At 38.5% G+C, this 26,864-nt stretch overlaps 1 long non-coding RNA gene and 1 other non-coding gene across 3 annotated transcripts in view; one reads left to right on the forward strand and one right to left on the reverse strand.

The window, feature by feature from the left end:
• Positions 1-26,864, reverse strand: part of LOC129152001 (uncharacterized) — a 213,399-nt gene that overhangs the window by 85,139 nt on the left and 101,396 nt on the right. The gene's annotated exons all lie outside the window — the stretch shown is intronic.
• Positions 26,651-26,767, forward strand: LOC114231070 (U5 spliceosomal RNA). Its single transcript, XR_003617049.1, has one exon. It is a non-coding gene; the product is annotated as a U5 spliceosomal RNA (small nuclear RNA).

Below are 26,864 nucleotides of genomic sequence, written 5' to 3' on the forward strand. Positions count from 1 at the left end.
AACTTTGTAGCCTTGAGCAGAGGCCAGGGCCGGCCAGGGCGGGTGGGAAGCTTGGCTTCCTCCATCGCCGGGGGCAACCCAAGCCTCCTGCTCGATCCAGCTCTTGGTTGGGTTAATTTGCATACTTGCTCCTGATTGGCTGGTGGGCATGGCTTATGGGTGTAGCAGAGGTACAGTCAATTTGCATGTTTCTCTTTTATTAGTGTAGATAGGAAAGAACACTTCATTAATTTCAGTGATACTGTTAGTTTTTCTGTCAGTTTCTAACCATTTACTTATTTGAACAAATACTCATTATGGGCATGAGCATTGAAGAGTACAGGAGTTTGTATTTCATAGATACATTAAACCTTAGTTATCAACAAAACCCTAATTTAAATATTAAACTCTTCTTTATTAGTTTCTAAGGGAAAGAGATAAATCACAAGAAAACACATTAAAATTTATTCTTAAAACACTATTATCCAGAGGAGGTCTCAGACTCAGAATATAGCCACACAATTTCATTCAAAACCCACAGTTATAATTAGCAACTTCATATTTCAAAAAATGATGCTCAGGCAATATAAGATCCTATATCAAAGGTATATGATGGAAGGATACTTGACTTGCAGTAGTGAACACACAATGCAACATACTGATGATGTATTATAGAATTGTACACCTGAAACCTATATAATTTTATTAGCCAATATCACCCCAATAATATTCAATAAAAATAATAAAATAAAGTATAAGACAGCAAGAGATTCACTGATAACAAATTTTAAAGAGATATGATTTTTTAATGTCCTAGTTCTAAACTGATCTGCCTAAGCATTTTAGAAATATTTGTAATACAACTGAAAAACTGAGGTAACTAGTTCACATATCAATTTGAACCTCAGATTTCTTGATCATTCACGAATGCCATTTGTGAGTTTTTGTAGTTTTGAATGTCAAATATTTGCATTCTTTATAATAGTGCCACAGGCTCACTAAAGTTTTCCTTTTGGGTTTTAATCAAGATATAGTTTACTTTTAAGTCAATTTATGATTGTAGTGCAAGATAGAAATAGAATTAACTAAAATATTTCCAAGTGTTCTCTTCTATATAAGGTTGTTTATTCCTATTCCTATTTTACTTTCAAAGTATATGTGATTATATTCTACTTTAATTAAATTGCTTATTTAGAGCAAATTAATTGATGGTTTTTGAAACAAAGCCCTTGCACAATGTAAATTGTAACAAAAAAATTAACTTTATTAACCAATAAAAGGTGTCTACTGCCAAACTTAATGATAGATTTAAAAATCCATAATGGACTTAAAAGTCAGATAAATATCTCTTTTTTGAAAGGGACATACACTAAGATTTTACAAGGTTCTTTCCAGTGAAAAGAAAGAACACGTAATCCATTGTTCGGATATTTTGAATTGGTGCAAGGGACAGGTTGCTGCAAAATCAATTTTACCTTGGTGGCATAATCATCAAGAATAGTTCAAATAATCATTTAACTCCAATTATAGGGAAGAACTCTGTAATCTTTTATCTACTGAAATAAACATTGTTCCCTATCTTTAAGGATCTTACAGGTGAGGGAGAACAAGACCTGAACACTGACATACAAGTACAGTGGTCAATGCCTTAGAAGCAAGAGGAATAGGATGTCGTGGAATGGCAGAGGAGGAGCACTCACCCCTACACCTTGGGGCTCAGGGGAGACTTGCAGGGGGAGAATGGACTGAACTCAATAATAAAAAGTGGGTTAGACCTGCTGAGGTAAAGGAAAGTGACTGGCATTGCTAGAAGAGAACAGAACATGATTCAAGAGGGAGTAACATGAAAGAGTATGAGGGCAGGGTTCCTCTGGCAGTTAACTATTAACAGAATGTAAGTGTGAGGGAAGTAAATCATCAGTGAAATATTATGACAGGGAAAATATCAGATCAGATGAGCAGATTATGAGGTACAATTTATAACACCATGAAGGCTTTAGATATTCTCTTAGTAAACAAATGTGCCTACTATTGAACCTCTGGGTTAGATGGTAAATGGTGGTAATAGCTCTTTTCCCATTTGTATGGCTGCTCCTATGAGTGGCTATGACTCTAGGAAGTTCTCAGTACATATATGAAGAAACTAAAGATAAAAGGCATTGTACATTCCACTAGCAGTATTACTACAAGAAGAAGAACGTCCCTCATAGATATCACGATGAAAAATTGTTTCTCAATGGGGATGCCAATGGAAAAATGTGGAGAAAAATTCTTTGTTGTACGGGCCTGAAGTAATCATTGCAAAGTGTTCAACATTCTTGTACCCCAATCACTAAAAGCCGGTGGCAGCACCCAGTCAATGTGACAAATGCAAATGTCCCTGCACATTTTCAAGTGCTCCAGGGTGGTGCCATTCTAGATATGAACGACTGGTCTGCATAGCAAATGTCCATTAAATGTATGATCGTCCCAATTAGAAACTAAGTTTCTAGAGCACAGGGTCTGTATCACTTATGTATGTTATACTCAGTGGAATAAGGAGTTTTAAGTTCTGACAGAACTAAACTAACATTACAGTTCCATCACATATTAACTGTATAATGGTAAGAAAGTTTAGTTCGTTTCTCTAAACCTCAGATTCTCCACACGTGATAAGCAGGCAACGTGTCCTGGCCATTGTGACTCAGTTGGTTGGAGTGCCATCCTGTGCACCAAAAGGTTGCCGGTTCAATTCCCAGTCAGAGCACACACCCAGGCCACAGATTCAATTGCCAGTGGGAGTGCATGCAGGAGGCAACCAATAAATGTTTCTCTTTCACATGGATGTTTCTCTCTCTCTTTCCAACCTTCCTCTCTCTAAAAAAAAATGTTTTTTAAGTGACCCCAATTTATTTCTTGATTCCAAGTGCTAAAAAAGGCCCTACTCTACTGAACATCCTTAATTTGCCAGAGAGGGGTCTGTCCTCTGCTAACACATGTCAATGTGCTAAGACAACGTGAATAGCTCTCCTAACACTAAAAAATGAGTGAGACAACGCTATTCCTCTGCCTGGTTTATGACATTAGAATACTGGAAACATCCCCATATGCCCACCATTAGAAGATCAGTTAAATAAGTGAATCCTCTGCAGTCATAAAAATGAGAGCACAGACCTATAATTACTGTCTTAGAAAGTGGTTATGAAATACTAGTGACTGAAGAAAAGCAGCTTCCAGAACACCATCAAGTCAACATATAAGCAAAAGAGACATCTAAAAGGTTAGTGACCTAAATTTAACGTAAATGTATTTTTAGAGATATCAGGTGATTTTATTCTCCTCTATAATTTTCTGTATTGCAAATTTTACATTGGGCATCTATCTTTTTTTTTTTAATATAAATCAGAAGAAAACCCAATTTCTACACTTAAAAACACTAAGACACACATACAAAGAAAAGAGCAAATGGAAGAAAATCCTCAGTGAAACATCAAAGAACTGACTGTTCATTCCAAACAAGGGATGGTTTTGATGCCCTAGGTAGCTAGTTATTGATAAATAGGAAGAGGGCAAGGGAGGTCAGACCTTGTGGACATGGTCAGCTGGGGACACAGCCTGTTTGCTTCACCAGGAAGCTACAGCTTCACACTCCACCCAGGGAACCACAGGTCCGCCCCCAGCAGATCACTGGGGGAAGAGACAGAACAAAGCGGGAGGTAAGCACAGGCACAATAAAGTCACAATGGTGCAGGGTGAGGTGTTTATCACGGAGGCCTGTCAGTCTAACCTGGGGAAAAGATCAGTGGCTAGTGGGTGAACCCTACCAGAAGCCCCAAAAGTTTGGGAAGTTGATTGGTTATGTTGAAAAAGCTCCTGGTTAAAACGCCAGGCGAACAAAACAAAAGTCCCTTCTCTCTCTCTCTCTCTCTCTCTCTCTCTCTCTCTCTCTTCCCCTACACTTACCCATGCACTCACCTGTTCTCTCTTTTCTCTCTCTAGCCATGTGGCCCTACCAGCTGCATGGCCACTGGCCCTGGGAAATCCAAATGCAGGCTTCTGGCAGGCCTGGATACTGCAGCACAGCAATGTATTAAAGCTGACAAAGGCACTTAGCTACCTGGATGGGAACTGAGACCACTTAGCTGCCGCCTGGGACTAAGTTTAATATGGCACAGAGTGTCTGGACTTTGACTCTATTTCTGGCCCCAATTTTCCATGACTGGACAGACAGAGATGGGACATCAGAGGGGCATTCTTTTGATTTTGCATCACAAATAACTACTACCTCCTGACCTCATGCTCCACTGTGGGTCCCCAAAAATGCTTTTTCTCATCACACCACAAGACCCTGCATCGACCAGCAACAGAAAATGGCACCCAATGGGCTCAGTGTCTCCAGCTGACCATGCAAAACAATGTCTGATCCCTGTGGTTCTCTTCCTATCCCATATAATAAAAGACTAATATGCCAATTGTCCCCTCGACTCGGAGTCTAACTGCTCGCTACGACATGTGATGACCATGAGGGGGCGGCGCAGAGCATGGCAGGTGTCGGCAACAGGGTGCTGGCAGTGGGCATCAGTGGAGGTGCTGCTGGCACTGATGGGCCCCAACGAGAGCAGAGCGGGACTGAGGCGAGATGGTGGAGCAGGTGAGCGGGCAGCACCAGGTCAAGGCGTGATTGTCCTGCAGATGGTGACCAGAGGCAGCAGCAGGGGGCAGGGCTGCCGCCCGGCTCCCAAGCACTGAGGGAGCTGGCGGGGCCCGATGACTCAGGTAGAGAGGGGCATGCGGTGGTCCGGGGGCCCAGGTGCTGCCCAGGGCCCGGAGCTCAGCTAGGACCTACCCTTCCGCACCAGACGCTTGTGCTTCAATCACCGGCCAGGCCTACGTACCTCTAGTTTACCAATAACTAGCTACCTACGGTATCCATCTGATTCCTATAGGAAGGAAACACTGACATGACTATCAGCTTTCGAGAGCAGGTACAAACAATGACAAATACAACAGAAAATTTCTTTGGGTTTCTATTAGCTAGGTAAATATGTCTTTTTCTATTATAAAACTTGATTTATTAGATAAAGTGATATGAAATCAAATCAGAAACACTTGTAAGAGTAGAGGAGTATTTTACTGAAATACTAAGGGGAAAGCTTTTAAATTTGGATCCCATCCTCTAGCTGTTCAGAAGCAAGGGGGAAAAAGAAATCAATAAACACCAGTCCTTCATCTCCGCTCAATTTAGCTCTTTTGGTGAGCAAAGAATTCCTTATGGCAAACGTCCAAAGCATCCAAATTTCAGGCAGCTTGACAGCCCTTTCAACCAGGTCAGTGGTAACAGAGATAGTAATCAACTCTCCCACAGTGAATTTCATTCACAGAACAGGCCTGATTACGGAGCAGGTCGAATAACTGCACACTATTGACTGGAGATCAATTTTCAGGGGCTATGGAGAACAGTACACAATAAGGCCGGAGGAGGACTAGGTGAATTCAATAGTGTAACAAACTGAGCCAAATGAGACCCTCTTATATAAAGAAAGGCCAATCATATTACCTAACATTCTGACCATATTTACTAGGGAAATATTCTACTTTAGGAAAAAAAGTGACTTCAAATATGCAAAGGAGGTTTTATTTAAATCTTGGGTGGCCAAATTATATCTGAAAAAAATTAGCTATAAATAAATTTAAAAAAAAAAAAAACTACCTTTAATCCTGGCTATTTTTGCTTCTTTTTGTCATATCCCCTTATACGCTGTAAATACTTGCCTATGTACTAGTAAAAGTTGTTTACAATGTTATATATACTGTGTTTCTGTCTTTCCCTTTCATTGCAAGGAAAATACTCTTTAATATTTAATAAAACAATTGGCATAGGCCTTAAAGTTTTGCCTCCACATTATTACTAAGCATTGGGAAATTGTCACTGGATCCAGTTACCTCCGGAATAAATGTCACAATATTTCGGTTCTCTAAATCATCCAGAATCCTAAAAGCTTCCTATGATACCCCAGCCTAGCCACCCAACACATCACAATTAAAAATCACTAGGCTTAATTCTCTCTACCTATAAATCGAGGATCTATTATATCTTAGTTTGCTGGGCACGTTTCCAGTGTATGCCCATTGTTCTGGACTAAATACTAATAGCCTTTTCACTGTCAGAGGTGAACCAGTTTGCACTATAAATTAACACATTTTTCTATTTAAAAATGTACGCAAACCTTGCCCATACCAAGAAAAGTCAACAAAAAATATTCTCCCTTAATTCCTGATATAAATCACAGTACCAATGTTCTTGATTCTTATTCTCATGGCCAATTGCTTGACACAATTTTTGAGTCTTAATGACAACTTCCAGAGCTTATTGTATATTCTTTACTTTTCCATTTACACCTCAAAATTTTAGAGTCTAAGTTCTACCTCTTTCAAACTATTGAACATATTTGTGAATTAATAAATTAAATTGAGTTATTTCAGCTAATATGTCAATAACACTTGAACACTAGGTATTTGATCACTTCATTAATCATAAAATTGTTTCTTCCTTATATATCATTTTCTCAATCTCTTCCTAAATCTTCAAATTCTCTTTGTGTCCTTTCTCTTATTTGGATTATTTCTCCAGACTTTCCACCTCTTATTCCACTTGCTTTTATTCAGTGATCTACTCTAATCCTAGTTTCAACTACCACTTCTATGCTTGTGACTCCAAAATCTGTCCCTTAAACTGACTTCTCCAGAAACAACAGATTTCCAATTGAGTATGAATAGAGGATACTTCTTTATAGCATACTAGAGGCCCCATGCACGAAGATTTGTGCAAGAATGGGCCTTCTTTCCCGTGGCTGCCGGCACTGGCTTCGCTCTGGCCAGAGCCGCCTTTCCTTTCCGCCTTCCCACGCTGCCCAGAGGCCCAGAGCGGCTGGGGCAGTGAGGAATGCCTGCGTCATCACCCTGGCCACGGCCGCTCAGTGCCTATGTATGCAAATTAACCCGCCATCTTTGTTAGGCTAATTTGCATACTCGCTCCTGAATGGCTGGTGGGCGTCGTGAAGGTATGGTCAATTTGCATCTTACTCTTTTATTAGTGTAGATAGAGGCATTTGGAACCCAAGAAATCCAAACTAGTTTATATCAATCTTGAATGTATAATCTCACTTTAATTCTAAGTACTTTACTAATCTTTCTAAAAAAGTATCTAATGGTGAGTTAGCCCTAAATAGTAACATTCAATAACATCATTTGTGAATGAAAGTGTTCTTGACATGGGGAAAGCTAATTTTTGTAAAATAAACCTATTGTGGAATAATTTTATAATTCTTCTACCAAAGTCAACATAATAGGTTTAAACCATCAATTTACTTTTTCTTATTTTAAAAATGCTATATCATTATGTGATTCACATTTAATATATTTTCAGATTACAGTTCCTTTTTGTATTTCTTCTGAAACTTTCTATATCAAAGTTTCTTCAAACATACAAAACATTAACAATCAAAGCAAAATTTACAATATTCTTTCTTGAACACTGTTAACTATAAAGTACTAAATAAGAAATGTTCTAGCATCATTGATCCATCAATGATCAATATATTATTTTTTGTTTACTATAAAGACACAAGATTCCATAACTAAATAATACCATACAAAAACAACATGATATGTAAATACTATAAATTAGGTTTACAATAGGTTTGACTTTCTCTAAACCAAATATTTAAAAAAAAGAAGCAATGGCAAAGCATTTTAATGATAAAACATCTACTTATACTAAAATAGAAAGAAAAAAAAAACAAAACAAAAAAACCAGGAGCACCCTTCACATGATATATTTATAAGAACTTTGCCTCATCTAGCAAAATCAAGGAAAAAATAATGAGTGAAATTCAGTGTCTAGCTTACACTAGATAGAATATTTTTGAAGGCTTAGATGTACATAGATTAAAAATAAGGATAATAGGGAAAAAGAGGAAAGCTCTAAGAATACTCCTAACATATGGCATTACATTAACAAACCCATTGGGTGCTCTTACTTTGTACAGTAGTGGTTTCTTTTCAGAATCATAGCAAGGAGTAAAATAAAGTCAAAATGAAGCATAGCATCTCTGTCTTGTTTAAAGCAAAATGTATAGTTTAATTCAATGAACACCACTATTTTCAATATTAAGAGGTAGTTTATTAGATTGAGCTCTATGTAACAATTCATGTAACCCTATATCAAATAAATATTTTAAAACTATCTAAATATACATTTATACTGTGGACCATAATAACTCTATTTTAGCATCCATGATAGCCGAAAAACTACTCAAGCATTAGGGGGTACATTTTCAGCACAGCATGTGAGGATTTAGCCCAGAAATTCCCATTAACTTCAATGAGAGTTTCATGGTTCAATCTTACCACACACTGCGTTGAAAATTTACCCCAAAGCAGCTGAGGGAAAGCTCCCCAAAAGGAAGTAAATTTTAAATTTGGCAACACAAATCCTGCCCTTTTGGTATAATTACCCATTCACCATTCTTAAAGTTATAAGATAAAATGGTATTCTTCCCCCTAACACTAGTTGTTTTCTCTTCAAAATAAAACCAAAATAGTAGAGTTAATTTTCAATTATGATGGCTCTGTTGCCCATTAATACTGACCTCAGAGTGAAAATCTTCCAAATATTTTAGAGATTTCACTGAAAATAATGTGCTGTGAGATGGCTTAATAGTCTTGTGCTTACCACAATAGGCTTTAACTATGTGGCTCTCTGTTGACTGTCGATAAACTTCAGTACAAAAAGAGTACTAAACATGTTTTTGTGCCTTTTATCTTCATATCTGTCGTATGTATTTTCCAAAGTTTTAGGTCATGTAAATATAAATTCATATTTGAAGTTAGAGCTTATTGTATAAAAAATGAAAGTAGGTTAGCAAAAAAATCCCATTCTCAGATAATACCAATTCTTAGACTATTCTTGGCTAGATATATTCTAATATAAAGCTTTGAATTCTTGAAAATACATTTGAAAACTGGATAACTAGTTAGCTGGATATCAGTACCGATACCATTGTAATTAGGTAGTTATGGATAATAGGAACGGAACAAAAGGGAAGCCAGACATTATGGGCATGTCATTTGGGCAGCTTCACCAGGAAGCTGCAACTCTGCACTCCCCAGGGGTCTGCCAGCTTATTCCCTGCAAAACGCTGGGGGAAGGGATCCAACAAAGTGAAGAAAAATGCATGCTCAGGAAAGATGGGGTAACATAGGGAAGGTTTCCCTACCAGTCACTCTGGGAACAGAGATCATTGGCCAGAATGGGTGTGGCCACTGCAAGCACTTGAAAATTTGGGAACACATAAGCTCCTAAACAAAGGAGTCCTCACTCTTGGTTCTTGGTTCCTCCGGCTTGTGAGGCTCTCTTGATTCTACAATGTTCACCTGTATGGCCGATGGCCATGCTTACCCCTCAGGCAATGGACTAACGGACTGCAGCTAGCCTGATGCTATATTAGACTGTGCAGACATGGAATGGGAACTCTGGACACAGGCTGTGATTTTAGCTCTACTGAAGCCCCAACTACACTTCTATGGCGAGACACAGGGAAATGGACTTTGGAAACTCAGGGATTTGGTTCTACAGAAATAAAGCTCTCTACAATATGGCATCCTCCCATACAAGTCTCAGAAAATGCCTTTTCTCGGGATATGGCAAGAAATCCACCCCACTAGCAACAGGTTTGGACAAGGACCTCTCTCTACCAGTAACATAAATACACAAGAAGTGCTGATTGTAAATTTTTGTTTAATATATAACATTTTTTTGGTCAACATATTTTTTTTTACATTGACAAAATTTACCCATGTATGTGGAAATTAAGGATAAAAAGTTAGGAGTAAATTTCAACTGCAGAAAATGATTTCATGCTTACAAAGATTCAACATTAAATTTCTCAATGAAAAACAAGTAATAAATAAGTTTTGCTGTGGGGAGCAGCTACAGTGTTTGGACAGGTTCAAGCCTCGGACTAATGAGAGGGCACAGTCCTCTCATTGCCACGTGCAAGTCCCAGCTTGGAGGGCAGAGCCTCCCAGCACAATTATAGCCAAGAGCAATAGTTGTAAGCTTGAACCTATGGTCCGAACACCTGATCCCACGTTGCTGAGTGATGTGGGCTTGATAGAGTTCAGGTGCATGTAATTGAGTAGGATTAAAACCCACGAGAATGTTGTAAACTTCTTGACCACGCCCTTACTTTGCCTCGTGGGATCTGGCTATAAAATAAAGACACGGCTTGTAGTCCGTGGTGCTGTCTCTTGCTCTCTATCAGAGAGGCTCTCCATCAGAGAGGACAGCATCCCACCCAGACCCAGCTTTCTTCTCTTGTCTGTCTTTTCTCAATCCTTCACCGCCCCCTCTGAGGGTCACCGAACCTGGCTGAGCTGGAGCTGCACATAAGGCACCCAACGTGAAGCTGAGTATGCCATGGCTGTGCTGACGGGCCATATTTTCCTATACTATTCTCAAATATTTGTAAGGGCATAGTTCCTAGAATTCCAATTGAGACACACACAATGAGTCTGATTTCTTACCTGCATGTGGATTCCAATAGGTTATAATGGTTCTGAGGTCAAAGGACTCCTTCTGTGTGTTAATACAAACAAACAGTGTGGCCAAGGAGACTTCAAATGCCTCAGAACACAGTACATACATGCAGACACTAAAAGCATCTCACTAAACAGCATGCAGACACTAAAAGCATCTCACTCAAGAGAACAAGTAACTTACAAAACCAATCTGTCAGGTTTCATTTGGGTTAAGAGTTCTTTCTCATGATGGAATGAAGCACCAGGTTTGGAGCCTCAGTGGGGGGCCCTGCATCCTCACCTGTATAAACACAGGCAAACAATTGAACTCTCTAGGTCCAAGTTTCCTTCTAGCCCTATTTCATAATTTCCTACATAGAAGCTATACTTTTCAATGTACTAGGTTCTCATATTCCTAAAGGGACATAATGCTCTGCAATATAAAAGTAATCAATAACATTTAATCCACTCAATGAACCCCTTTCTCTTCCTATTTCACAGTAAGCTATTTAATCCTATTAGCTTAAAATTTAGGGTGTTTTTTTTTACATGATAATGTATTATATTAAACATACTTTTACTCCTCTAATTTATTTCATATATCCAGTAATACAAAAATACTGCCTTAAAATTACCAGGAAAGAGAAAAATGTTAACATGTTAAGAGAAAAAAAAAATGGGCCGGAGTATAAGATGCATTGGGCAGAACCTTTTCTATTTTGTTAACATGTCCTTAGCACTTAGAATCAGTATTGAAATATGCTCAAAAATTATTTGTTAAATAAAAAAAAAGAAAAAGAAAAAGCCTGTTAAATGAGAATTCACATGCAGCTTTCAAAATGCCAGTTTTCTATTGAGCTATTGAAAAAGTTATTTCTACCCATATTTCAGTAGTACTTCTGCCCTAGTATATCAGCACGTTAATATCCAAATTATTACATTACAGCATAAAGAAAGAAAATAGAAAATACATTATAAAGTTTGTATATGCGACTTATAAGCAATGCATTCAGTAAACTGATCTGTAAAGTCAGAAGTCCACACAGTAAGAACTCAATTAACAGTATGGTAATAAGGTTATTATTTGAGGCATTTAGAATTGAGCATTCTATTTCATGTATGACTTCATAGATTATATTACCCATTTGCTTGGTAAAAATGTAGCTTCCCCCTACCTATACCCATGTAAAAATTATATTCACAATATTTTTCATAAACAGTAATTATTAAGAGCCAGGACAGAAAATGCAAAAAAAAAAATGCTTAATGTGTGGGCATTGCTCTCAAAAATCTTAAAATTAAAGTGCATACCTAATGTTCTGTAAATATTCTGGCATTCAATATAAAAAAAGATATATCATCTCCGCTGCTTCCATATCTTCCTGTTGAGCTTAATACATAAATATCACTATTTAATAAATAAAATATTTGGCAGATTACTTCTCATTTCCAACAATAAAATTACAAACTCAAATCTATGCCTGAAGTTAATGTTGTATTGTAATCTGACTTTGCTTTTGATTTTTTATGAGACTTAATATTTATTGATAGTGCTATATAATCTAAATAATAATCCATCCTACCTTACTATATCTTTATGTAAAACTCCCAGCTCCTTTTTTTTAAAATGTCTTTTTTTAAAAATATATTTTGATTTTTTTACAGAGAGGAAGGGAGAAGGATAGAGAGTTAGAAACATCGATGAGAGAGAAACGTCAATCAGCTGCCTCCTGCACACCCCCTACTGGGGATGTGCCTGCAACCAAGGTACATGCCCTTGACCGGAATCGAACCTGGGACCCTTCAGTCCACAGTACAACGCTCTATCCACTGAGCCAAACCAGTTATGGCTTTAATTTCTTTATTAAGGTATTACATATGTGTCCTTATCCCCTCATTACTCCCCCCAAGTCCCCTCCACTCATGCCCTCATCCCCCTGTTGTCTGTGTCCATTGGTTAGGCTTATATGCATGCACACAAGTCCTTTGGTTGATCTCTCCCCCTTACCCCCACCCTCCCCTACCTTCCCTCTGAGGTTTGACAGTCTGATCGATGTTTCTCTGTCTCTGGATCTGTTTTTGTTCATCAGTTTATGTTGTTCATTATATTCCACAAATGAGTGAGATCATGTGATATTTATCTTTCTCTCGTTAAATCAAGAGAAAGTCAAGACACAATCATCCCCTCCTTCAAACACTCTCATTTTAACATGCTTTTTAACCTTCTGTTTCCAGTTCCAAGTATGAAGTATCCTTTATTTAGTAGCTACGTACATATACATAGAAAATGTAACTATGTCTCTAGATTTCAAAATAACTTCAAACTGAAAAAGTGAGGTATCCTGGATTGTGCAAAATCTAAAGAAAAGATATGGAGGAAACTGATTATTATTATACTAGAGGCCTGGTACACAAAATTCAAGCACAGGGGTGTGGGGCAGGGGTCCCTCAGCCCAGCCTGCACCCTCTCCAATCTGGGACCCCTCGAGGGATGGCCGACTGCCCGTTTAGGCCCGAACCAGGATCTGGCCTAAATGGGCAGTCAGACATCCCTCTCACAATCCAGGACTGCTGGCTCCCAACCATGCGCCTGCCTGCCTGCCTGATTGCCCCTAACCGCTTCTGCCTGCCGACCTGATCACCCCCTAACCACTCCCCTGCCAGTCTGGTCGACACCTTACGGCTCCACTGCTGGTCCAATTGCCTCCAATTGCCCTCCCCTGCAGGCCTGGTTCCCCCACAACTGCCCTCCCCTGTAGGCCTGGCCTCCCCCAACTGCCCTCTTCTGCCGGCCCGGTCACCCCTAACTGCAGTCCCCTGCAGACCTGATCACACCCAACTGCCCTCCCCTGCAAGCCTGGTTACCCTAACTGCCCTCCCTTGCAGGCCTGGTCCCTCCCAACTGCCCTCCACCTACTGGCCATCTTGTGGTGTCCATCTTTTGTCCACATGGGGGCAGCCATCTTGTGTGTTGGAGTGATGGTCAATTTGCATATTAATTCTTTATTAGATAGGATTGACCTCCTTCCCCTAAATAATTGTATTACGTTTAATTCTTTAAAACAATCACAATTGAAATCTGTAATCAAAATAATATCAGAAAAATTAGTCAATTTCTTGCTAATCACTCTTAAGTTATCAACTCAACCTCTCAATTAGTTCAATGTATAGATGAGAAAACGGAGGCAAAATGAAGTCACCTGACAGATGAGCTCAGGTAGTGGGAGGAAGAGCTGAGGCTGCCAGCTCAGGTGGTTTCAACAAAGAAGGTGTGTTCTCAAGAATTACAATGAGCCTCTTTGACCACAGAGTGAGGTAGGCAGGAGAATGCCCCTCCTCCTAGGAGGTGTCCAATTCCTAAATCCCAAAAGTTGTGAATATCTTATTTATATGGTAAAGGGAAATTAAGGTTGTAATTGGAATTAAGGATGGAAATTTGCTGACCTTTACATGAGATTATCTAGGAAGGGCCAACAAAATCACAAGGGCCTTTATAAAGGAAAGAAGGAGAGGGGTCAGGCAGAATTTACAGAGATGGCAAAACAAAGACTTGGCTTTGAACATGGAGGGTCGAGGTCATGAGCCAAGGTCTGTGGACAACCTCTAAAAGCCAGGAAATAACAAGGAAATGCATTTTCTCCTAAAACCTCCATAAAATCAACATCTTGGCTTTAGACCAGTGAGAACCATTCCAGGCTTCTGACCTCTAGGCTGTAAGGTAATACATTTGTATTGTTTAAAGCCACTGAATTAGTAGTAATGTGTGACAGCAGTGTACTGGTTAATGTTATCTTAACTGATGACCATCTTTTTGGCCAAACACTAGTCTAGATATTGTTGTAAAGGCATTTTTTTTAAATGTGATTAACATTAACAATCAGCTAACTCTAAAAAAAGCAGATATCCCTTCATAATATGGGTGGGCCTCATCCAACAAGTTGAAGGCTCTTAGAGCAAAGACTAAAGAATAAAGAATTCCAGGCTGCAGAACTGGAATTCTGCCTTAGTAATCACTCAAGACTGCAACATAGACTCTTACCTGATTCTCCATCCTGAGCCAACTCTCTCTGTCTCGCTTTTGTGTGTGTGTGTGTGTGTGTGTGTGTGTTTAAAACTTATTACTAGCAACATACTACTAGTTCTATTTGTTACAACTGTTTTTAGGTAAATTACTATATCAAAGGGGGTATATTAGGGAGCTTGGCTGCTCTAACAAAACTAGAGGCCCAGTGCACAGATTCATGCACTGGTGGGGTCCCTCAGCCTGGCCTGCACCCTCTCGCAATCCAGGCCTGCAGGGATCGGGCCAAAACCGGCAGTCCGACCTCCCTGAGGGATGTAGTAGTGCGTGAAGTGGCAAGTGGCGGGGAGGAGCCCAAACCCAGGCCGGGCACCACACCGCTCCTGCTCATTCGGGCCCTGCTCGGTAGCACTGCTGTGGATGCAAGAGAGGCTTGTACTGCCACAGTTGTGCTCACCAGCCATGAGCCCCATGTCTGGAGCCCATCAGCTGAGCTATGCTCCTGCAGTGGGAACGCATTGACCACCGGGGGCAGCTCCTGCATTGAGCGTCTGCCCCCTGGTGGTCAGTGCACATCATAGCGACCGACTGGTCGATTGGTTGTTCAGTCGTTTTGTCTTTCAGTCACTTAGGCTTTTATATATATGAAGATATCACAGACAGCATGGCTTAAACAACAGAAATGTATTTTTCAGAGTTCTGGAGGCTGGCAAGTCCAACATAAAGGTTCTTTTGGATTTGGTTCCTGATGAGCTTCTCTTTCTGGCTTGCTGACAGCTGTCTTCTCCATGCCCTCACTGGGAGGAGAGAGCTCTGGTGTCTCTCCCTCTTCTTATAAGGGCATTAGTCCTATTGGATTAGGGCCTCAAACTTATGACCTCATTTAACTTTCATCAGTCCTCCCCAGGGCCTATCTCCAAAGGCAGTGACACTGGAGTTAGGGTTTCAACATATGAATTGGGGTTGAGGGGAGGAGTACATTCCATGCATAACAGAGAATAAACAATCCTTCAAAGGACATACACATATTTTAGTAGTTTTTATATTTACAATTTAAGAAAGTTACATAGACCTGAGCTCCTTACCTTACTACTCAATTGTTGGGGGGGTCTATAGTTTATTATGTAATAACATAATTAATTATTTTAATGATTTATATAGCATTGGATATTTTACAAAGCACCCATACACAGATTCCAAAAAGTTTATTAATAGTCATTCTTATGTTTATGTACGATCAAATTTGAGCTCAGTGGGATGCCCTGGATCTCAATACATTAGTCTCACAAATAGTGTGCTGAGACTGAAACTATGGCCATTCATTCTGAATGTTATAGGCTTTGTCTATTCATATCTGCACAACAGCAACCCCTGGGACAAGAGGGAAGGACTTCTGGATTGACACTGTATGGTACAGTCAATCTTCAGCCATTAGTCAGACGTTACATTCCCATCCTTTTCTTAGCTCTCAGTATATTCTTTTTTTTTCTTTTCTTATTGATTTTAGAGAGAGGAAGAGAGATAGAGAGACTGGCATATGGGGACGACACCCTAACCAACTGAGTTGCCCCACCAGGGCTTAGCTCTCAGTATAAACATGTAAAATATGCCCAGGGTTTTTAACAATAAAAGATAAAGAACTTTAAATATTTGGGGCATATGGGACAGAAAGTAATACTGATATGAAGATTTCTATTAAATTCCTTAGTGATTTATTCCAAGGGGCTATAGTTTCCCCAGAATGCAATGAAAGGGAAAGATCACCATGTATTTCCCTTTAGTCGTATTGTGTGTGTGTGTGTGTGTGTGTGTGTGTGTGTCTTTTGTTTTGTTTTTGAGTTTCTGAAAATGCTACATTTCTACCTTAGATTTGTCTTAGTTCTTTTTTTCACCAAAAAATGATCCTGGGAGGTAGTATAAGGTAGTATTTCAGTGCACATTTTAAAACCAGGTAGCCTGGTTCTTAGATACACCATTTATCAATCTGTTGTCACCTGGACAAGTTATTTAATATCTCTAAGTCTCACAGTTTTGTGGGTTTTTATTTTTAAACTAAAATAAACATAATAATGCAAGACTTTTATAAGGACAGAATTCGATAATTAATTTATAGAACTTGCCAAATATCTGACAACTAATAATTGTTAAATATTATATTTAATTAGTAATGTAACTATCCACATAATTCTACTTATGATATTTTAAATCCTCTGAATTATTAAATTTGCCCCAAAAATGCTCAGAAAAATTTAACTGCTGGAGTTTTCATATTTTCAAAATCCTACAGAGTTTGTAACTGGGCAAAATTGTGGAGCGTACTATACTTGTAGTTGTAGTGTATTGAGTGATGTGGGACCACAATGATGCTTATCTAAAGACTGTATTCATAGTGCCGTTGTCATTTTGTGGACTGGCATGGGCTAACTCCATAAAACAGAGTGAGAAGAAGATTTCAGCAGACATCGTATGTAGTTAATTCCTCTGAAAAGGAGTGATGCCTGGAATAATGAGAACTATTATGCATTACACTCCTTCACAATGCATAAACTTTTCCAAGCATTAACTAATTTGACCCTCAAAACAAACTTTATATAAAGGCAAAAGCAATTATGAGGGCATCTTTTGCTGCTGGGGGAGCTGGAGTTCGAGAAGGTAAAATGTGGGCCTATTAGCAAAACCAGAGCTAAAATCCCTTTCTTCAGACTCCGTGTGCAGCATTACCTCCAATAATCTTCTTCCCAGGTTAAGTAAATCAAATTTGAAAGAAAATCATTTATTTACAATAATATTCTATTTATTTTCTTTTATAATGCACAGAAATAATAGCTCTCTGAGTTTTTACATCAGGATAGAGAAGATGACACAATATTATTCTACTAACACTTGAGTGCAGCTGATCGGAAGGCTAATATAGTCCCCCGTTACTCCATAAAGATAGAAGCTACAGTCTTCACTTATGCTTTTCCTCCCCCTATCACAAAATATGATTGGGAAACAAGCTACTTCACTCTCCACTAATCTGCATTCACATTTCACAATGTATCCTTACTGTGCCCTTCAAAAAGCACCGAACCCAACACATAAAGAAAAGCCTGCGAATGCAAGAAGAAAAAAAAAAATAAAACCACACAAGTTAATAGCTTTTGATGTAGGGAGATCCATTTCCAGCCTTTCTGTAAACCCCTGAAGGACCCTGCCAGCACATAATGAATGTACTCTAACCACTCCTTGAATTATGAGATGGTGCAGAGCCCTTGTAAGGATTCTATTAATCCCTGGGTCAAAAGTGCCTTATAATATACTAAGGCACTTGCATATGATTTCACTAAAAAATATGCTTTATGTTTGAAAAAGTTAAAATAATTGCAGCTACTGGAGCAAGGACCAGTAGCTAGGATAGCAGTCAGCCAGATCCTCTCCCAGACGTAGTTCTAACAAACAGTCTAATATGCTAGAACTGCATGTAATTCTGCCTTGTGGTTTATAACAAAACAATCACACAATCAGAAGTAGTGACCAAAGTTTTCAGAGCTGTAAGAGAATTTAGAAATCAATAGTGCTGTCATTTATAAGTTTTAGGGTTTACTTCACTCTTATACCTTCCTAGATAATACACACACACACACACACACACACACACACACACACACACACACGGTTAAGTCCTGGGTGGAAGCTTAAAAGTTTCAAAGCCTTAAGAAGAAACTTCAAAAGAAATCAGTTTACACTGTTCAATTTCTGTATCATCAGAAAGTTTACTACTGTTCTTTTAAAAAATGCACCTTGTAAAACAGACATTCGAAAAGTGGCTTAAAATAATCTACTTCCCTTTACATAGTTCCCAGAAATATGAAGAAGTAAAGAGTGAGAAAGAGAGGAGAGTTCACATTATTTATCAGACACCTCATATGTTGGCAAAAATTTTACTCAAATATTCAAAACGAGCCCAAGGTAAACGATCCTAAAAACATGAAAATGACACAGAACTGAATGGAGCAATACCAAATCACTTCCTTAATCACACTAGCTCTTTTCACAGTTCAAGTCTAGCAACTTATCATTATCTCCCACCTAGAAAACTGATCCTCTGCCCTCTACTCTTACTCCAACTCACCCCAGTTCATCATCCATCCAGTAACCAGAATGACTTTTTATATTGTAAATCAGATGTCACTCTTCCTTTGTATAACTCACCAAAATGGTTTGCAAGAGGGTAGAAGACAATTCAAATTTCTTACTGTGGCGTATTGGGCCCTTACCTAATTTAGACCCTGCCTGTCTTTCTAACATTTCATTTTTCCCCACTTGGTCTACCACACTAAATGCCAGCTATCCTGGTTTTGTCTGGCCCTGAAGTGAGACAAATGTGTTTGTGTTTCTGGGCTCTTGCATTTGCTATTCCTCCAGATCCTCAAGAGGCTTCCTCTTTCTTATCATTTGGGTCTTATCCCAAACCTTACTCCTTAATGGAGCTTAGGTGAGCCTCATTCCCTTATCACTCTACATACCTGTACCTTGCACTATTTTAATTAGATTTAACACCATCTAGAATTCTTTTACTCAGTAAGTTACTTATAATTTTTTTCATAGTCTGTCTCCTTCAAGTAGAATTATGTTTCATGAAAGCAGTCATACACTTTCATTTCACAGTGATGGCCCAGTGTCTCAAACACACTTGGCACATTAGATGCTCAATGAGTATCTATGCATGTAAGGTTAAATTATGATCCTCTGGAACTGTGTTTATACCTGATACATATATGGAAAATGCAGAGAAAATGAGACAAAGTTGTACTGTAAATTTCCTAGACATTTAACTTGCTACTAAGGAGTACTGTCATCTTGAGGACTCTTCACTAACACTGAGATAGAAAATGGCTTTATGGCTGTTTAGGAAACAGAAGTCAAAGCCCCACAAACCCCAAACAAGTCTGGCTCCTGTTATGGCTCTAGGACGGTTCCAACCTCCTTTCATGGTTCCCAGCAGTTCCTGGTAAGAGGAAGATCCCTGTTAAATCTGTATATCCAAGACCTAAAATCAAGCCCAACCTGGTTCCTTGCCTCTGCAGTCCCTCCTTTAAGATCACTTGAACTACACTTTTTAGCGCTGTCCTTGGAGGCTGAGTTCCTGACCTCAGACAGAGGCCTTGCCTAACATCCTGAGGCTTACCGCCAAAGATAAGTACCTGTGGCTGATGGAAACTGGATGTCAGAACGTCCTCTCAACTCCCTTGAGTAGTTTAGGGGAAATTATGAATGAAGCACAGTCCTCAACTGTGTCCTAGAATTGGATAGAGAATCAAACACTTACTGTCCATGGCCAACCTTGGGACTAGATATCAGAACAGAAGGGATGGGATTCAGGAACAAGGGCCCCTGTGAGTTAAGGTTTTGGTCAAGAATAAGCAGGTTCTCTTCCTGAGAAGTCAGACCTGATTCTCTTCAGTCTCTGGGAGTGTTAGCTCTGCTTTGAACATTGTTCCCTCTCCAGACCCTTCCCAAGCCACTCGTACAACTTTAACCCTCTCTTATCCTTCTTCAAAACTCAGCTTAAATATTCCTTCCTTAGGTAGACTTCCATGATATCCCTAGTTATATCAAGTCCCCATATGTGTATTCCTGGTTAAAAACATTAATTAGAATTTTTATAACAGTATTTATCCAATGAGTATCCAATGACTGAATTAATGAGTAGGTAGATAATTAGATAATAGATTCATTCACTTTTCTTCTTTAAATATGTGTGTGTATGTGTTTTAAAAATTTCAGAAAGAGGAAGGGAGAGGGAGAGAGATAGAAACATCAATGATGAGAGAGAATCATGGGTGGAGCTGCCTCCTGCATGCCCCATCCAGGGATCAAGCCCACAACCCACACATGTGCTTGACCATGACCTCCTGACTCATGGGTCGGTGCGCAACTACTGAGCCACACCGGCCAGGCTAATTAGATTCCATTTCCAGCAAAGCATGGAATATAATAAGGCTAAGAAGGATTTCTTAACCATAGTTCTACTGGCATTTGGAAATGAGCATCTCTTTGTTGTAGGCGTCTGTCTTGCACATAAAATGTTTAGCAGTATTTATGACCTTCATTCATACTCCCAAACCTCAATTCTGATGACCAAAAAATGTTTCCAGACATTGCCAAATATTTCTTGAAGAGAAAATCTGCCCCCCCAGTTGGGAACCTCTGGGCTTGAGTAAACTACTACTAGCACAGCAACGTTAGAAGAAGCCATATGCTTCTTCTAACAACATAGAGGCAACCTGGGCCTACACATCATGACTTAGAGGAGTGCCCAAGAAAATCACCCGATATGCACTGTATACCATCAATAAGCCAATATTTAGTGTTAAAACCTTTTATTTGTCACTGCAATATGGCCTATACCCGTGGTCGGCAAACTGCGGCTCGCGAGCCACATGCGGCACTTTGGCCCCTTGAGTGTGGCTCTTCCACAAAATACCACGGCCTGGGCGAGTCTATTTTGAAGAAGTGGGGTTAGAAGTTTAAGTTTAAAAAATTTGACTCTCAAAAGAAATTTCAATCGTTGTACTGTTGATATTTGGCTCTGTTGACTAATGAGTTTGCCGACCACTGGCCTTTAATAATACACTAAAATCAATAGGGTGGGGTTTGTTTGGTTTCTGTCAGCATCATCCAGCAGTCAAGATGAGATGCTCAGAAAACAGACTTATTTACCTAACGTTGAAATCTGGCACAAAGTAGAATGTCCTTGCCTAGGATCTAGATATCCTTTTTTAGCCCTTTCATATAAAAAAAAAAAAAAAAAAAATTAAAGATGCCAAAGGTATTAACTAACTCATCCACAATCACAACTTACACTAAGCACACCCATTCCACTCTTTCTGACTAGTATATAACATGCATAATTTATTTAGAGACATTAAATTTGTAGGGTCCACAAGCACTCAGCCTGAGGTGATTCAATTCTCTTCCCCTAAAGTGGGACAAGTAAAAAGCAGCAGATGAAAGAAAAGGGAACAAAGGGATTCTTAAAAAAAAAAAAAGAGCTGATCTTAGAGGGCATGGAAAAGGCTTTCTTAGAAAGTAGTAATTGTAATGAGGATGCTCAGCATTTTCATATGCTATCTTTATTCCCAAAAAGCTCAAAGGATTTTGGATTTAATCTTGCAATTTCAATACACGTGTGAATGCTTGAGAAAACAAATTATTCTTGCAAAATATTCTCTTTGAAGGCACCGAAGAGCAAGATATAATTGTGTGTCCCTATGGACAGATCACTAGACTACGTCCTGGAATAACCCATGCCCTTGGCAAAGAATGAAAAATCAGTGGTGTTCCTCGCATGAAAAAAATAAAAAAAATATATAGGCTCTGCATTTAAGCAGTTATTGTATAAAGTCAAAGGAGAGAACAAAACTGTTTGTGTATATATATATATATCATAAGCAGAGCAGTGAGTGTACTTTATCAAGAGCGTACGCACTCTATTCCTCTATAATGCTGGTCATTTAATAAATAAATAATCATTGAATGGGTAATCAGAATAAGAGTCAGCCAATTCTATATATTTTTTATTTATGAGGTTTTAGCCAGGGAAAAGAAAACCTCTACTTTCCTAAGAGCTCTCCTATTCTGTGTACAACCTTAGAAACTGGGCAGATACTCCCTGGAATAGTTTCTAGACTTTAACGGTCCTGTGACTTTTTGTAATTCTGCAAGCAGAATACCCTTTAACAGATACTGCATTTATACCTAACGTTTAAAGATTAAGCAGTGCACATACACTCAGTACACAATTTGCGCTATGCACCAAGTGCCAAAAAAATAATAACTTAGGTCCCAAAATGAGTGAGTTCTTTATATGTAAAACTGCTTAGAAAAGAAGAAAAACAGATAAATTAGCATAATTCCTTCTTTCCTCAATATCCTTGGCAGCATAGAACAAAACCCCCCACTGGTAAAAAAGCTGCTCCATCTGCCATCCTGTTGCTAGAACAGCTCTCTTTCTTGGAAAGATGATTTATGGGACTACCAAATCCTATCTTCCATTGTATTTGGGTGGAATATTGTGGAGAATGTCCATCTATGGTAGGTCCACTGGTGAAAACAACTAAAAAACAATACTCTGGACCAATGAACTATTAGGAATCTACTGTACCTTCTTTTTCCTTCTAGCCTCATTAAAGCATGAGTTGTTATTTTTATCTGAAGATAGTGCTATGCTATACATGATTTATTAGGAGAGCTGTGTACATAAGGATGAGATTTTTTTTTAAGTAGATAAATGATCACTTCTACATAGCAATATGGAAGTATTATGGCAGAAATATTATTTCGCTAATTTTCCCACATAGATAATGAGTAGAGCAGGTGCAAGTAACAAACCCCAGTGGTTACTCGCCTCTATTTTAATTCGTAGATGCTTGGCAGATACAAGAGAAAAAAAAAAAAGGAGGAAGAAGAAGGAGGAGGAGGAAGAGAAAGATTTTCAAACAATTTGACCTAAACCCCCATATCCCCATGTACAACTGTGGCAGAACCAAAAATAAAGGGTAACAAATGTCTTGGCTTCAGATATTGACCATATAGTAGACCACATAGTAGACAAAGCCATCTCTTAATTTACTGAATTCAAATAGATTTCCAGGAAAGTAACTGACAGATATGATTTCCTTTCTTTCTTCACATATTTCTCCCCTCTGGAGAAATGAGGAACATTTAAAGCTATACATTTTCATGACTCAAAATAAATTTTGATCTCTTGAAATTTATTCCAAAGCCACCCACTTTGAAGGAATAATCTTGTCTTCAGGGGCAGCAAAAACAAATACATTTTCCTTTATTATAAAGAAAAGAAAATGGAAAAATAGAATCTTATTTTTTCCATTGTATTATCTTTTTAAATAAGACGGTACGCTGTAATATCCTTTCATCTACTCAGTAATGTTGATTGTGCAATTTCCTCCTTCATTGGTCTCATGACCTTCAGCATGCACTCTATTGTTGAAAGTTTAAGAGATCCTTTAAAGGCAAGGTAAATCTTCAGAACTATTATTCCATTCAGTTTTACATACGCTTTTTTTTTTTTTTACTTTATGACTCCATTAATCTTTCATTTCCAATAGCCCCAATTTTTAATTAAAATATAAGATTTGCAGAGCTTATTTTTATTAAGGACTGATGCTTTCACTGATGGTTTTTATTTTATTGGGAATTTCAAATGCAGTTAAGGTACCTGGATGAATTAACACATTAGCAGCAGACTCAAGTGAATGAACAAGCATAGTGAACTGTCCCCTAGGGAAGTCTAGGGGACTTAAAATAAAGGTCTAGAAAACGGTTATACGAGTTTGAAGATGGAGAACTGATTGGGAAGAGTCAGTGGGGAACTTTTTGGGGTGATGAGAACGTTCCAAATCTTGTTTTAGGTGGTGGTGACACAGTTGTATATAAGAGTCAAAAATCCTGGACATTTAGGAGGTGTGCATATTACTTTATATTAATTATGTCTCTTTCAAAACTTAGACTGATCTGAGAGAAAGAAAACCAAAAGGCTTTAGGGAATGATACAGTATATTGTTTATTTCTATGAACCATTTATTATTAAATAAATATAGAAAAAAGTTTCACTTAGTGGGAAAGTTCCCACGGAAATCTAGATACCCTACTACTTTTTAAAACTCAGAACATCTTGGAAGAGTGAAGCCCCTGACCCTCAAGGAAGAAATCAGTAAAGCTTTCAGAGTTTGCCCAGGCATCACCAACTCTAGTGTTTCCTACACCAACCACACACTTATGCAAACAGAAGCCCCGATGATATTACAGTCCATTCTACAGCACCACATGGAATAGTGTTTTTGATACTTTTTAACCTTGAACTCTCCTCAGAAGGGGAACACGATACGATGCAAGTTGTGTAACGATATAATACAGAGATTCTAACACATGAATCCTACTACTGAAAGCCCAAATGTGGACTAAAATTCATTTTTCCAAGGAAACTCTTCACAGTTTAAGTGTTGTGTATCTAGTTGATTGTAGACTTAAAGTAAAATCATGCAAGGCACAAGGTGTATGACTGCTGGTAAACACTAGTTGTTTAGTTTTGACTAATACAACCTTGTCTTCATAATCTACTCAATCTTGTCTCACAATTTAATGAGCTATACCTATACCCCAGAACTCTGCTTTCTTTGCCTACAATGTGAAAAGTGGCACCCAAGGCACAAGGTTCACATACAGACACCACCGTTCCACTGTCTACACTCACATCATGGTGCTTCTTATCTTAAGATGAAAGAACCTTCCTATCAAAGGTCTATAATGCGCTAGGATTTCAGTAAGCACTCACTATATTAGTGGTACTCCTTTATGCTGTCTTAAATCAATGAAAGGACACCCAAGAGAAGTTACTCCAAGGCCTCTGGAGCTTGTTAAGACGGACATAATCAGAACCAAGGAAACATGTTATTATAGACACACACACACACACACACACACACACACTCACTTCTAAAATTAAAAAAAAATATGAAAATCATAACAACCAACACAAGAATAGAAAAGAAATAATAAGTATGCAAAAACACCCAAAAATATTCATACAGTATTAAGTGTGAGAATTTACCAAGTAAAAATCTTTAAGTATAAAGCTTTAAAAAATGTTTTTAAATGCCCCTTCAGTGCCTGTTGCCATTCAGCAGTTTATTTTTTGGAAACCTAACTAACAGTGGGGTGGGGTATGTAATCACTTTATCCAGTAGTATAAACAAACAGGCTGGGAGCCTCATCACCTGCAGCACAGAAAACTTCATCTACGACTGTACAGTGGGTATCCCCTTGAGAGGTGTACAACTATTGGATGAAAATCAAATGCATTTCACCAAAAAGACGAGGAACAAGATCTGAATCGATTACCTGAAGGCAAAACCAAACACACAATGAAGTCTTTGCCATCGTGAAGGCAGCAGAAGAGCAAGGTAGGAGGGCGACTGCACAAATATTCCACAATTACCAGCAGAGGCTACACAAACAACGCGGCAGCTCTCATTTACCTGGAGTCGGTCACATCTGTGCACAGCAGCCACAGCTGCTACCCAAGGCAGAGAACGACGTGTTCACACCCTTGAAAAAACAAGCTATCCATTATCATCCGCTAATACCGAACAGGACTCCTAGTGAAGGGAGCAGAGCATTCTGTGTTCAGTTAATACAATTATTTAAATGGTGGGTTTTCCCAAGGTTTAATATATCCTTCTTTTTCTGTCAATCCATGCTTCTTGTGACCATGCAAACTGGTGTGCAATCTTTGGTATTTATTAAATGAGAGAATCAAGCTATATTTAACACTTATTTTTAAGAACACAAAATTCAGTGTACAGATGATGTGTTATGGAATTGTGCACCTGAAACCTATTTAATATTGTTAACCAGAGTGACCCCAATAAATTAAAAAAAAAAAATGAAAATAATCCACAAAATTAACTTTAAAACCCTGAGAAAGAAAGCTGTGCTAACTTTAAAAATTCCACATTTCAGACACTTCACGCTGCCACCTGATATAGTAAAGGTATAAACATCTGATTAGTGTTTATTATAAACCTGTAAGACTCCAAACAATTAATCAAAGAAAATGACAGATTTAGTCACATAACAGCACTTTTCCAGAAAGTTTCTGTCACAACTACTTTCAGGTGAAAATCACAAATAGGACCATTTAATATTAAATGTGCTAGTAAGGATTAAAAAAAAAAAAAAAAAAAAGACTGGCAACTCCTTAATAACTGTCAACATTTAGATAACATTTCCTGTGTGCAAGGCCCCACTTTAAGCACTTCATATGCACTACTTTATTAATCTTTAAAACAACCTATAAGGGAGACACCATTAATATTCCTAATTTACAGATGAGGAAACGGAGGCACAGAAAGATGAAGTGATTTTCCCACTAAGTGATTTTCCCTTGCAGCTACTAAAGGCTGAAGCTGGGCCTTCAAAACAGGCCTTCTGTCTCAAATGGTATCTAACAACTGGTATCTAACCTATTCTCCCAAGAAGCAAATGTTTGCTGTGTTAACTCCATAAGGAAATGATATGTGTGTTCTGGTTTCTCTTCGGAGTCTATAAATCTTTTGCCTTTTACTAAAGACTTCCATGGAAAGGAAAAATTGTAAGATACTCACTTGAGTTGCTATTAAAAAGTAATAACGTATTTTAGCTTTTTTTTTTTTTTTTTGCAAAACACTGGAACTTTCTTATCCATTACTGGTTATAAAGACAATTCCAATGAGAAGTTTTAAAAACGATTCAGCAA

This window comes from Eptesicus fuscus, chromosome 2, assembly GCF_027574615.1.
Source record: "Eptesicus fuscus isolate TK198812 chromosome 2, DD_ASM_mEF_20220401, whole genome shotgun sequence".
Lineage (NCBI taxonomy): Eukaryota > Metazoa > Chordata > Mammalia > Chiroptera > Vespertilionidae > Eptesicus > Eptesicus fuscus.